Genomic DNA, 11,114 nt, shown 5'->3' on the forward strand with positions numbered 1-11,114 from the left:
TTCTTGTATGCTTTGAGTAGATTCGTGCCATGCCTTTGTTTGCTATGATATGATCCTATAGCATGTTGTTTGCTTGCTATAAACCTGGCTTCCTGATGTTAATTCCTGGCATGTTAGTATTTTCACTAAGTCTGTGAAACTGATATCTTTTGCACTTTTGCCATGCTTGTTTGAACCTTCTATTTTGTGATTTACCCATAGCTCAGTGTTCGTATTTTGTCAAGCATCTTGAGTAGATCACTGCGATGTGCTTTGTTGTTATGTTGGAGTGCAGTAGCTTAGTTTCTTGTTGCATTCTAGGTGGCATTGTGTTGTTAATCGCAAAATTATGCCTTTCTTGTTTTGCTTGCCATTTGCAAACCGTGCATCCGATTCCGGTGATCTTTATATCGATTTCGACCGAAATCATCTCATCTTTACAGCGGCACACTTGGTTTTCCATGTTGAAGCCTGGTTCAATATTTCTCTTCCAAAGCACGCATATGCATTGCATATCACATCTCGCATATCATGCCATGTTTGCATCATGTTGCTTGTGCATTGCACCGTTGTTGATTGTTGTTTCATTTTCTTGTGTTCTTGCTTTGGGTAGAGCCGAAAGCCGAGTACGTGATCGAGGAACCTGTTGAGTACACTAACGAGGATCAAGCTTTCGTCAACACTAAGAACTTTGCAGGCAAGATGACAATATCCTCGAAATCACTTCTATCATTGCTTTGCTAGTTGTTCGCTCTATTGCTATGCCGCGATACCTACCACTTGCTATATCATGCCTCCCTTATTTCCATGTCAAGCCTCTAACCCACCTTTCCTAGCAAACCGTTGTTTGGCTATGTTACCGCTTTGTTCAGCCCCTCTTATAGCGTTCCTAGTTGCAGGTGAAGATGGAGTTTATTCAGTGTTGGAACATGGATATTGTTGGGATATCATTATTATATCTTGTTTACTTTAATGCATCTATATACTTGGTAAAGGGTGGAAGGCTCGGCCTTATGCCTGGTTTTTTGTTCCACTCTTGCCTCCCTAGTTTCCGTCATACCCGTGTTATGTTCCTTGATTTTGCGTTCCTTACGCGGTTGGGTGTTATGGGAACCCCTTGACAGTTCGCTTTGAATAAATCTCCTCCATCAAGGCCCAACCTTGGTTTTACCATTTGCACCCTAAGCCTTTTTCTCTTGGGTTCTGTGGACTCAAGGGTCATCTTTATTTCAAACCCCTGGGCAAGTGCTCCTCTGAGTGTTGGTCCAAACTGGGCGATGTCCGGCGCCCCCTAGGCAACCAGGGTTTATGCCAACCCGTCGTCTTTCCCATCCGGTGTGCCCTGAGAACGAGATACATGCGACTACTATCGGGATTTGTCGGCACATCGGGTGAATTTGCTGGTCTTGTTTTACCTTTGTCGAAATGTCTTGTAACCGGGATTCCGAGTCTGATCGGGTCTTCCTGGGAGAAGGAATATCCTTCGTTGACCATGAGAGCTTGTTATGGGTTAAGTTGGGACACCCCTCCAGGGTTTTGAACTTTCGAAAGCCGTGCCCGCGGTTATGGGCAGATGGGAATTTGTTAATATCCGGTTGTAGAAAACTTGACACTTACCTTAATTAAAATGAATCAACCGCGTGTGTAGCTGTGATGGTATCTTTTCGGCAGAGTCCGGGAAGAGAACACGATCTCGTGTTATGCTTGAATGTAAGTAGATTTAGGATCACTTCTTGATCACTTTTAGCTTCTCGACCGTGCTTTGCTTCTCTTCTCGCTGTCATTTGCGTAAGTTAGCCACCATATATGCTAGTGCTTGCTGCAGATCCACCTCACTACCCCTTTTCCTACCTTAAGCTTAAATAGTCTTAATCTCGCGGGTTTGAGATTGCTGAGTTCCCGTGACTCACAGATACTTCCAAACAGATGCAGGTGCCGATGATGCCAGTGCAGGGGACGCTACCGAACTCAAGTGGGAGTTCGACGAGGATTTGGGATGTTACTATGTGTCTTTTCCGGATGATCAGTAGTGGGGCCCAGTTGGGGCGATCGGGGATCTAGCATTTGGGTTTGTCTTTCTTTATTTTGGTTCCGTAGTTGGACCTTGATTGTATTCTGGAGGATGTATGCTATATTTATGTATCGTGTGAAGTGGCGATTGTAAGCCAACTCTTTATTCCTTTCTTATTCAGTACATGGGATGTGTAAAGATTACCCCCCTTGCGACATGCCTACCATGCGGTTATGCCTCTAAGTCATGCCCTGGCATGTGGGAGATATAGCCGCATCGTGGGTGTTACCAGAACTTCTCACAACAAACGTGATGGTTTCGGTAGGGAACGTGCCACCTTTGGGGATGAAACGATATCCGTTGCCTCTTATGGCTTTCAGAATTTTCCGAGCTTCAACATAGAACAACAAGAGTGTTGTGTTCAATTTTGGAATTTTTTGGGGTTCATTTGGACATTTTAATACATTAACAGGTTTTCCAGGAATTTGATGTGCATAATTCAAATTTGAACTAAATGCACATTCTCCAATGCATATAAACTGGTTGAAAAATCAAATATGTGTCCTTGGTTGCGTGCTTAGGTACCATGCAAGAAATGGGAATGAATTTCAAACACCCTGCCACCGTCACTCGCCCGCACATATTGAGATACCTGCTTTTTAAATTCTTGTAAATCCAAAACTCATCTAAAATTCATGAAACTTGGCATGCTATCATGGAGCAGCATCAACATGTCATGGTAAATTTTTTGTCCCATTTGGTGCAGGTTTGGGTATAAGATTCTCACAAACCAGCGCTTCTCACAATAAGCGTGTGAACGTGCCACCTTTGGGAATGAAATGTTATATGTTTCCTATTATTGCTTTCAAAAAATTTCAAGTGTCAACATAGAACAACAAGAGTGTTGTGTTCAGTTTTGGAATTTTTCGGGGTTCGTTTGTACATTTTTTATACATTAACTGGGTTGTCCAAGCATTTTATGTGCATAATTCAAATTTGAACTAGATGCACATTCTCTAGTGCATATAAAATGGTTGAAAATCAAATATTTGTCCTTGGTTGCATGCTTAGGTCCCATGCAAGAATCAGGAATGAATTTCAAACACCCTGCCACCGACAATCGACTGCAAACATTGAGATACCTGGTTTTGAAATTCTAGTAAATCAAAAACTCGTGAGAAATTCATGAAACTTGGCATGCTATCATGGATATGCATCAACATGTCATGGTATTTTTTTTCCATTTGGGGCAGGTTCGGGTATAAGCTTTTCACGAACCAGATGTAACACCCCGGATGTAACTTGCCATATTTGTACTCCGACTCTTGCCATTTTTGGCTTTAAGTTATGAGATTCCCTCGTGGTTGGGATTTGTCTTTTTTTTCATTTTGTTCGCGTCGTGCATCTCATATCATGTCATCATGTGCATCGCATTTGCATACATGTTCGTCTCATGCATCCGAGCATTTTCCTCGTTGTCCGTTTTGCAATCCGACACTCCTACATGCACCGGCGTCCCCTTTTGTCTCTTTTTGTGTGCGGGTCTTAAACGTTCTCGAAATGGATGGATATTTGCCAAGTGGCCTTGGTACACCACCGGTAGACCGCCTGTCAAATTTCGTGTCATTTGGAGTCCATTTGATACTCCAACGGTTAACCGGGGAACCGCAAAGGCCTCGTGTGTGTTGCAGCCCAACACCCCTCCAAAACGGCCCAATAGCCCATCCAAACCTCTTCCATGTCCTCCGCCGTTGGATCACGATCGTGTGGCCGAAAACTACACCTCATTTGGACACTCCCACCTCCTTCTAGGTATAAATATGTGCACCCCTCCTCGAATCCCGGATGAAACCCTAACTGTCCCTCTCCTCGCGTCGTCGGACGTTTCTCCCCACCGGTCGGACATGTCCGCCGCACTCACCGCGCCACATGTCGGGTCCTGATTCGCCAAGCCACCACGCCCACATCGACGGCCTCCCCATCCCGCCGTGGCCCAGGGTAGGACCCCGCGGCCCGTTCCGCCGCCGCCGCCCCTGGGCAACCGCGGCACCTCGCGCCTCCGCCCGGTTCGCGTCCCTGCCGCCGTCCCCCTCTTCGCCCGGCTCTACATGTATTTTGATCTATGCCATGTCATCTTCAAAGAGGTGCTTGCCATGTTTTTTTGATCATTGTGGTGACTAGCACAAGCATGCAAAGTAGCCTTCGTGATATTGTTGATTTCAGGGACTTGGGATTTTACTAAGTCCTTGCTCTGCTGTTATTTTTATACCATGTATCCATGATGCTACAGTGAGATACATGCTTCTTTTGAGTTGCTTCAGTAAGGATGATTTTTGCACATGGTTATGATCTATCCATCCATGCCATGTTTTCATTTATGGCATGCCCTAGCATGACTTAATCTTTCTCTACTTTTGCTATAAAATGTTCCTGGCAGATTGTTTACATGATAATCAATTTTGCCATGGTTGTTGTAGTTGATCGAAGCATGCTATAAACTTGTTCTTGCCATGGTTAGCCTTATAAACATGTCTTCTTTCTATTTCTATGCTTAGTTTGTCCTGCAAGGCCTTGTGGTGAGTGAATCGAGCTCGCAAAGAGGCCTTCATAATTCTGTTTATGCCATGCTCTGTTTTCTGCTAAGTCTGAATTTGTTAACGGAACTTGCTATGTCTACATTGGTGCCATCATATCTTCTGTGCCTTTTTGGCTCATGGTAAGTAAGGGACTTTTGTTCTATGCTTTGAGTAGATTCATTCCATGCCTTTGTTTGCTATGATATGATCCTGTGGCATGTTGTTTCCTTGCACTAAACCTGGCTTCCTGATGTTAATTCCTGGCATGTTGGTAATTTCACGAAGTCTGTGAAGCTGATATCTTTTGCACTTTTGCCATGCTTGTTTGAACCTTCTCTTGTGTGATTTAGCCGTAGCTTAGTGTTAATCTTTTGTCAAGCATCTTGAGTAGATCACTGCGATGTGCTTTGTTGTTATGTTGGAGTGCAGTAGCTTAGTTTCTTGTTGCATTCTACGTGGCATTGTGTTGTTAACCGCAGAGTTGTGCCTTTCTTGTTTTGCTTGTCATTTGCAAACTGTGCATCCGATTCCGTTGATCTTTATATCGATTTCGACCAAAATAATCTCATCTTTCCAGCGGCACACATGGTTTGCTATGTTGAGGCCTGGTTCAATCTTTCCCTTCCGAAGAACGCATATGCATTGCATATCACATCTCGCATATTATGCCATGTTTGCATCATGTTGCTTGCGCATTGCACCGTGGTTGATTGTTGTTTCCTTTGCTTGTGTTCTTGCTTTGGGTAGAGCCGGGAGATGAGTAAGTGATCGAGGAACCCGTTGAGTACATTAACGAGGATCAAGCTTTCGTCAACACTAAGAACTTTGCAGGCAAGATGAACATACCCTCGAAATCTCTTCTATATTTTCTTTGCTACTTGTTCACTCTATTGCTATGCCGCGATACCTACCACTTGCTTTATCATGCCTCCAACCCACCTTTCCTCGCAAACTTTTGTTTGGCTATGTTACCACTTTGCTCAGCCCCTCCTATAGCGTTGCTAGTTGCAGGTGAAGATGGAGTTTGTTGCATGTTGGAACATGGATATTGTTGGGATATCATTATTATATCTTGTTTACTTTAATGCATCTATATATACTTGGTAAAGGGTGGAAGGCTTGGCCTTATGTCTGGTGTTTTGTTCCACTCTTGCCACCCTAGTTTCCATCATACCTGTGTTATGTTCCTTGATTTTGTGTTCCTTACGCGGTTGGGTGTTATGGGAACCCCTTGACAGTTCGCTTTGAATAAATCTCCTCCAGCAAGGCCCAACCTTGGTTTTACCATTTGCCACCTAATCCTTTTTCCCTTGGGTTCCGCGGACTCAAAGGTCATCTTTATTTTAAACCCTCGGCCAGTGCTCCTTTGAGTGTTCGTCCAAATTGGGCGATTTCCGGCACCCCCTAGGAAACCAGGGTTTATGCCAACCCGACGTCTTGCCCATCTGGTGTGCCCTGAGAACGAGATACATGCAACTCCTATCGGGATTTGTCGGCACATCGGGTGGCTTTGCCGGTCTTGTTTTACCATTGTTGAAATGTCTTGTAACCGGGATTCCGAGTCTGATCGGGTCTTCCTGGGAGAAGGAATATCCTTCATTGACCATGAGAGCTTGTGATGGGTTAAGTTGGGACACCCCTCCAGGGTTTTGAACTTTCGAAAGCCATGCCCACGGTTATGGGCAGATGGGAATTTGTTAATATCCGGTTGTAGAGAACTTGACACTTATCTTAATTAAAATAAATCAACAGCGTGTGTAGCCGTGATGGTATCTTTTCGGCAGAGTCCGGAAAGAGAACACGGTCTTGTGTTATTGTTGAATGTAAGTAGCTTTAGGATCACTTCTTGATCACTTTTAGCTTCTCGACCGTGCTTTGCTTCTCTTCTCGCTCTCATTTGCGTAAGTTAGCCACCATATATGCTAGTGTTTGCAGCAGCTACACCTCACTACCCATTTTCCTACCTTAAGCCTAAATAGTCTTGATCTCACGGGTGTGAGATTGCTGAGTCCCCGTGACTCACAGATACTTCCAAACAGATACAGGTGCCGATAATGCCAGTGCAGGGGACGCTACCGAACTCAAGTGGGAGTTTGACAAGGATTTGGGACGTTACTATGTGTCTTTTCCGGATGATTAGTAGTGGAGCCCAGTTGGGGCGATCAGGGATCTAGTAATTGGGGTTGTCTTCCTTTATTTTGGTTCCGTAGTCGGACCTTGATTGTATTTTGGATGATGTATGCTATATTTATGTATTGTGTGAAGTGGCGATTGTAAGCCAACTCTTTATCCCTTTATCATTCAGTACATGGGATGTGTAATGATTACCCCTCTTGTTGCATGCCTACCATGCGGTTATGCCTCTATGTTGTGCCGCGACACGTGGGAGATATAGCCGCATCATGGGTGTTACACTAGAGCTTCTCACAACAAGCATGATGGTTTCGGTAGGGAACGTGCCACCTTTGGGGACGAAACGATATCTGTTCCCTCTTATGGCTTCCAAAAAATTTCGAGCGTCAACATAGAACAACAAGAGTGTTGTGTTCAATTTTGAAATTTTTCAGGGTTTGTTTGGACATTTTTATACATTAACTGGGTTTTCCAGGCATTTGATGTGCATAATTCTAATTTGAACTACATGCACATTCTCCAATGCATATAAACTGGTTGAAAAATCAAATATGTGTCCATGGCTGCGTGCTTAGGTTCGATGCAAGAAATGGGAATGACTTTCAAACACCCTGCCACCGTCACTCGCCTGCACATATTGAGATACCTGGTTTTTAAATTCTATTAAATCCAAAACTCGTCTAAAATTCATGAAACTTGGCATGCTATCATGGAGCGGCATCAACATGTCGTGGTAAAAAATTTGTCCCATTTGGGGCAGGTTTGGGTATAAGCTACTCACAAACCATCGCTCCTCACAATAAGCATGTGAACGTGCCACCTTTGGGAAGGAAATATTATTTGTTGCCTCTTATTGCTTTCAAAAAATTTCGAGTGTCAACATAGAACAACAAGAGTGTTTTGTTCAATTTTGGAATTTTTTGGGGTTCGTTTGGACATTTTTATACATAACTGGGTTTTCTAGGCATTTTATGCGCATAATTAAAATTTGAACTACATGTACATTCTCTACTGTATATAAACTGGTTGAAAAATCAAATATGTGTCCTTGGGCATGCTTATGTCCCATGCAAGAAATGGGAATGAATTTCAAACACCCTGCTATCGTCACTCAGCCACAAACATTGAGATACCTGTTTTTTAAATTCTAGTAAATCCAGAACACATCTGAAATTCATGGAAGTTGGCATGCTATCATGGAGCGGCATCAACATGTCGTGGTAAAATTTTTGTCCCGTTTAAGGCAGGTTTGGGTATAAGCTTCTCACAAACCAGAGCTTCTCACAACAAGTGTGATGGTTTCGGTAGGGAACGTGCCACCTTTGGGGAAGAAACGATATCGATTGCCTCTTATTGCTTTAAAAAATTAGAAAAACAAGAGTGTTGTGTTCAATTTTGGAATTTTTGGGGTTCGTTTCGACATTTTTATACATTAACTGGGTTTTCCAGGTATTTTATGTGCATAATTAAAATTTGAATGACATGCACATTCTCCAGTGCAAATAAACCGTTTGAAAAATCAAAATGTGTCCTTGGTTGCATGCTTATGTCCCATGCAAGAAATGGGAATGAATTTCAAACACCCGTCCACCGTCAATCGGCCGCAAACATGGAGATACCTGGTTTTTAAATTCTAGTATAATCCAAAACTCATCTGAAATTCATGAAACTTGGCATGCTATCAAGGAGCGGCATCAACATGACGTGGTAAAAATGTTGTCCCATTTGGGGCAGGTTTGGGTATAAGGTTCTCACAAACCAGCGCTTCTCACAACAAGCGTGATGGTTTTGGTAGGAAATGTGCCACCTTTGGGGACGAAACGATATCCCTTGCCACTTATTGCTTTCAAAAAAATTCGAGTGTCAACATAGAACAACAAGAGTATTGTGTTCGATTTTGGAATTTTTGGGGTTCGTTTGAACTTTTTTATACATTAACTCGGTTTTCTAGGCATTTTATGTGCATAACTCAAATTTGAACTACATGCACATTCTCTATTGTATATAAACTGGTTGAAAAATCAAATATGTGTCCATGGGTGCATGCTTAGGTCCCATGCAAGAAATGGGAATGAATTTCAAACACCCTGCCACCGTGACTCGGCCAAAAACATTGATATACCTGGTTTTTAAACTCTAGTAAATCAAAAACTCGTCTGAAGTTCATGAAACTTGGCATGCTATCTTGGAGCAGCATCAACATGCCTTGGTAAATTTTTTGCCGCATTTGGGGCAGGTTTGGGTATAAGCTTCTCACAAACCAGAGCTTCTCACAAGTTTCAGTTGGGAACATGCCACCTTTGGGGACGAAATGATATATGTTGCCTCTAATTGCTTTCAAAAAAATACGAGTGTCAACATAGAACAACAAGAGTGTTGTGTTCAATTTTGGAATTTTTCGGTGTTTGTTTGGACATTTTTATACATTAACTGAGTTTTCTAGGCATTTTATGTGCATAATTCAAATTTGAACTAAATGGACATTCTCCAGTGCATATAAAGTGGTTGAAAAATCAAATTTGTGTCCTTGGGTGCATGCTTAGGTCCCATGCAAGAAATGGGAATGAATTTCAAACACCCTGCTACCGTCACTTGGCCGCAAACATTGAGATACCTGGTTTTAAATTCTAGTAAATCCAAAACTCGTCTGAAATTCATGAAACTTGGCATGCTATCATGGAGTGGCATCAACATGTCGTGGTAATAATATTGTCTCGTTTGGGGCAGATTTGGGTATAATCTTCTCACAAACTAGAGCTTCTCACAACAAGCGTGATGGTTTCGGTAGGGAACGTGCCACCTTTGGGGACGAAACGATATCCATTGCCTCTTATTGCTTTCAAATTTTTTTGAGTGTCAAGATAGAACAACAAGAATGTTGTGTTCAATTTTGGAATTTTTTGGGGTTCGTTTGGACATTTTTATACATTAACTGGGGTTTCCAGGTATTTTATGTGCATAATTCAAATTTGAACTACATGCACATTCTCCAGTGCATATAAACCGGTTGAAAAATCAAATATGTGTCCTTGTTTGGATGCTTAGGTCCGATGCAAGAAATGGGAATGAATTTCAAACACCCTTCCACCGTCACTCGGCCGCACATATTGAGATACCTGGTTTTTAAATTCTAGTAAATCCAAAACTCGTCTGAAATTCATGAAACTTGGCATGCTATCATGGAGCAGCATCAACATGCCGTGGTAAAAACTCTGTCCTATTTGGGGCAGGTTTGGGTATAAGGTTCTCACAAACTAGCGCTTCTCACAACAAGCGTGATGGTTTTGGTAGGGAACGTGCCACCTTTGGGGACGAAATGATATCCCTTGCCACTTATTGCTTTCAAAAAATTTCGAGTGTCGACATAGAACAACAAGAGTATTGTGTTCGATTTTGGAATTTTTGGGGTTCGTTTGAACTTTTTTATACATTAACTCGGTTTTCTAGGCATTTTATGTGCATAACTCAAATTTGAACTACATGCACATTCTCTAGTGTATATAAACTGGTTGAAAAATCAAATGTGTGTCCATGGGTGCATGCTTAGGTCCCATGCAAGAAATGGGAATGAATTTCAAACACCCTGCCACCGTCACTCGGCCAAAAACATTGAGATACCTGGTTTTTAAACTCTAGTAAATCAAAAACTCGTCTGAAATTCATGAAACTTGGCATGCTATCTTGGAGCAGCATCAACATGCCTTGGTAAATTTTTTGCCCCATTTGGGGCAGGTTTGGGTATAAGCTTCTCACAAACCAGAGCTTCTCACAAGTTTCAGTTGGGAACATGCCACCTTTGGGGACGAAATGATATCTGTTGCCTCTAATTGCTTTCAAAAAAATTCGAGTGTCAACATAGAACAACAAGAGTGTTGTGTTCAATTTTGGAATTTTTCGGTGTTTGTTTGGACATTTTTATACATTAACTGGGTTTTCTACGCATTTTATGTGCATAATTCAAATTTGAACTAAATGGACATTCCCCAGTGCATATAAAGTGGTTGAAAAATCAAATTTGTGTCCTTGGGTGCATGCTTAGGTCCCTTGTAAGAAATGGGAATGAATTTCAAACACCCTGCTACCGTCACTTGGCCGCAAACATTGAGATACCTGGTTTTTAAATTCTAGTAAATCCAAAACTCGTCTGAAATTCATGAAACTTGGCATGCTATCATGGAGTGGCATCAACATGTCGTGGTAAAAATATTGTCCCGTTTGGGGCAGATTTGGGTATACTCTTCTCACAAACTAGAGCTTCTCACAACAAGCGTGATGGTTTCGGTAGGGAACGTGCCACCTTTGGGGACGAAACGATATCCATTGCCTCTTATTGCTTTAAAAAAATTGAGCGTCAAGATAGAACAACAAGAGTGTTGTGTTCAATTTTGGAATTTTTTCGGGTTCGTTTGGACATT

The sequence above is a fragment of the Triticum aestivum genome, chromosome 6A (assembly GCF_018294505.1).
Source record: "Triticum aestivum cultivar Chinese Spring chromosome 6A, IWGSC CS RefSeq v2.1, whole genome shotgun sequence".
Lineage (NCBI taxonomy): Eukaryota > Viridiplantae > Streptophyta > Magnoliopsida > Poales > Poaceae > Triticum > Triticum aestivum.